Source organism: Syzygium oleosum, unplaced genomic scaffold (assembly GCF_021117445.2).
Source record: "Syzygium oleosum isolate NSW1041296 unplaced genomic scaffold, Sole_v2.1 Sole_v2.01, whole genome shotgun sequence".
Taxonomy (NCBI): domain Eukaryota; kingdom Viridiplantae; phylum Streptophyta; class Magnoliopsida; order Myrtales; family Myrtaceae; genus Syzygium; species Syzygium oleosum.
Genome location: NW_026607485.1, coordinates 11,687,793 through 11,691,484, shown reverse-complemented (window position 1 = coordinate 11,691,484; position 3,692 = coordinate 11,687,793). Strand labels below are relative to the sequence as shown.

General features: G+C 43.1%; 1 pseudogene; it reads right to left on the bottom strand.

The window, feature by feature from the left end:
- Window positions 1-619: 619 nt before the first annotated feature.
- Window positions 620-2,857, bottom strand: LOC115688956 (transcription factor MYB13-like; annotated as a pseudogene).
- Between the last annotated feature and the right edge of the window lie 835 nt (window positions 2,858-3,692).

Here is a 3,692-nt window from a genome sequence, read left to right as displayed (position 1 = left end):
CGAGATTGGTGAGCCCGTTACCATAGGCCCCACCAATATTGCAGTAGCAGAAAATTTCTCAATACGAAGTATGTAGTAATAACTAGGTAACGTAGCGCAAGTCATTCAAATATTCGTCTACGACGCTAGCTAAATGAAGAGTGGGATTAACAATTTTCAATACACCTCGAAAATTGAGGAATTGCCCATTTTAACAAAGTCGCTTACTTCAGCTAGCAAATTTCACATTTCCTAAACACATTTAATAAGGCTTAACAAGGACCCAATTGACACTCTTCAACATTTTCCTTGTATTAAAGCGTGCTCCTATAGCAAATTGTTAGTCAACCACGCAAGGAAATTGTTAATGTTGTTTTTTTTCCGATGTAGCCACGTGTTCGGAAATCCAACCTTAATGTTGTGAATACGCGTGACAATAAGCGTCTCTTAGACATGGTTAACATGAACCGATAATCATTTCAATTAGGGGGAGGAGATAAAAAGAGGCAGGATCGTCCTTAATTTATGTTCCTAAACCACCAAGATAATCACGAATAAGAGGCTGGCAGACTTTCTTTTTGCGCCTAAGGTTGGCATAATTGTTTGGGAGATTGAGATACGCGAGGCGACTCTTCATGAATTCGAGAGATCAATATGCAAATTTTCCACATACTTTTCTCCTCTCACGCACTATTTTTCTATGCAGTCTTTTACTTTTAATTTGTTAATGTCAAACTATATATATCTTGCAATATCCTATGTCGCTTCATTCTAACTTCTACACAACACGACACCTACGTAGACATGCTCCGACAAATCCACACCTTGGTCCAATTCGAATCCATCGAGTCTCGTCAAAATAGAGATGACGAGATCATTTCTTCCCTTTGGACTCCAAGCAGACTCTCTTGCTTCCGACCGCCGCGGAGGTGGGGTGGCGCTGAACCGGTCGTACGTAAATCTCGTCCCTCGTGCTTATTAATCTCTGGGAACAGCAGTTCTTCTGGACCTCCAGCTCTCGCCAAAAGATCGTACCAGAAATAGTTGGTGCCGTCGTCGATCATCGAATTGCTATCACCGCCCCACAGTTCAAATCGATCCGTTACGTCCCATGGGAATTCAAATTGTTGCGCTTCATTGGCGTGGCCAAAACCTGATGGCATGCCTTCGAATTCAGGCCAAAAGTGCGAGTCGTTAATAGTTTCGTCCAAGGGACATTTGACTTGCTGAGCTTGATCGTCACTGCTAATTAATCCTGCGAAATCCGATGGCAAGCTGACAAAGGAATCAGTCAAGATAGGATCCGACCAGAAATCCAGGACGGATTCGACGGACTCGGTCAGGTTTTGATTAATAACGAGGACATCGCGGTTGTAGTTCGGTTCCACAGTGGCCATCACGGGGCCGTGGTGTAAGAAATTTCGCTAGAAGATCGTGGAGGCGATGATGTACGAGCATACAGCGGGCTCTCGAATCCGGGCGGTCTCGAGCAGTTCGAATCTTCTGGTTCCGGTGGGTCATTGACGGTGCTGGAATTGATGGATAAGGCGTTCGTGGTGGCAGGGGTGGTGGAGGCGGTGCTCGGGTGGTGGTTGGCTTGTTTCTGTTTGACTCTCTTCTTCAGGTGGGTGTGCCAGACGTTTTTTATCTCGTTGTCTGTACGTCCAGGCAATTTTGCTGCAATCGCTGACCACCTAAAACAATTTATACACAGAGAATCTGGTTTTAGACATCCTTAGAACAGCGAGCGTGTTCACGCTCATGCTGACGAACTGAGAATGATGCGATAAACTTTTGTTAGGAACAACTTATTTAATTTAAATATACTTCCTAGATTCTCTACTGCTGATGTACCTTTGATCCCTTCACACCCAAAACAAAGATGTTCAACACCCGTGTAGCTTTAATCTTAGAACGTGACATATCGAGTGAACAAGCTACTAGGAAAATGGTTTTCATGTTTTTTCGACTTTTTTATGATAGAGAAGCTCCCTTTATATAGAGGAAAACCTCGGATCCCTACTAAAAAAAGAAGAAGGGCCATAATATTCTTCAATTATCCATTTGGTTGGTGAGTTACTCATTATGGACATCATCACCGATGTACAAATTTAGTTAAATAGAAATGCACGTTTGATGTCAATATCAGTAACCCACAAATTAAAAAGCCGAGGAAAAATGCAATAAGTGCTCGATATTGTTAGAGATTTCTTTTTTCCCTGTAGTTGATTAAGAGTCCTGTGTTAATTTGTGGGTACATAATGTGAAATAATGAGTACCTATTTCCCAGCATTTCATGCAACTTAATGATGGAATCGTCTTCGTCGGAGCTGAAGTGGCCCCTCTTTATGTCTGGCCTCAAGTAGTTGGTGCACCGAAGCCTGCAACTCTTCCCACATCTCAATAGTCCTAAACGAATGACCAATAAAAGACAAAAAGAAAAGAGAACACTTTGAATGAGATTGATGAACATGTCCATTAATCAACTGTAATCCCAACACACGAATGGAAACAGTCCATGCAGGAGACATTCAGAGCACAGCTGCTAACGAACGGTCAAAGCGTGCATGCATGAGCATGGGACCCCACGCACGGGACTGTTTCTCGTATAGCCACCAAGTAGTTTCGCGAAAGGAGAAGCTCCTGATCGAATTCATGCGAATGCGTGCGAGCGTTTTAATTACCAGCGTGCTTGGGAAGAGCTCGCCAATTAGGGTGGCCATTTTTTTGGACGTAGGAGATGAGTATTTGGTCTTCTTCAGGTGTCCATGGCCCTTTCTTCAGTCCTTCCCTCCAACAGCACGAAGATCTCACCATCCTCTCTCTCTCTCTCTCTCTCTCTCTCTCTCTCTCTCTCTCTCTCTCTCTCTCTCTCTCTCTCGAACACACAGTCACTCGCTCAAGAACCCTAGGAGTGCTTTGGGAGGCTGAGGATGGGTATTTATGCACTTTTCCATGGAGTGGCACGTAGGGGCAGAAGTTTGAAATGTCCAAGCACACGACTAATGGCACAGGTGCTTTGATGGCAGTTTCCTAGAAAATTTATGTGTATGGTGAGGAGTTTCTGTCTGGGATAGTGGGCCCTTGCCGCGCAATGTTTGTTTGATCCGTATCCATTCGTTTGGGTTCATCTCGGCCATTGATCTGTAAATCCTATATGTGAGGTTCGTGTGCGACCATGATGGAATTGGTCATGCAGATCTGGGTTCAGACTATTCTTTCCTCAGGCTACGCACATGCTCAAAAGTGAAATTAAAGACGAGACGAATTTAGCAAGTGCATTCGAGACATTTATTATGTAAATTTAAAGGGAAATATCGATCTCTACATTAGAACCAACATTGTGTTGGGAAAACCTCCTATGATGTTTTGAAGTTGATAAAAACATCTTCTTGTATCAAATATTCGATAAATGCAAATGTTGTCTTGTCTCAGTTTGAACCAAAGCAAGGAAAGCTCTATCGTCATTGATATAACCTGGAGTATGAAGTAAAAGATTGATGATGGCCGAAAGGACTTTAATGGAGGTGAACAAGTCAAGGAACGAGAACTTCATGAGGACTTGGAGGTATCATGACAAGGTGAATAGCTTATACAGTCATGGTCATACTGAGGAAGATATTATGGAAACCATCATGCAACTGTACTACTGGCCAGAAGACTTGATAGAGTCATGCATTGCTGATAGAAGCAGCTCACTATATCACATGAGA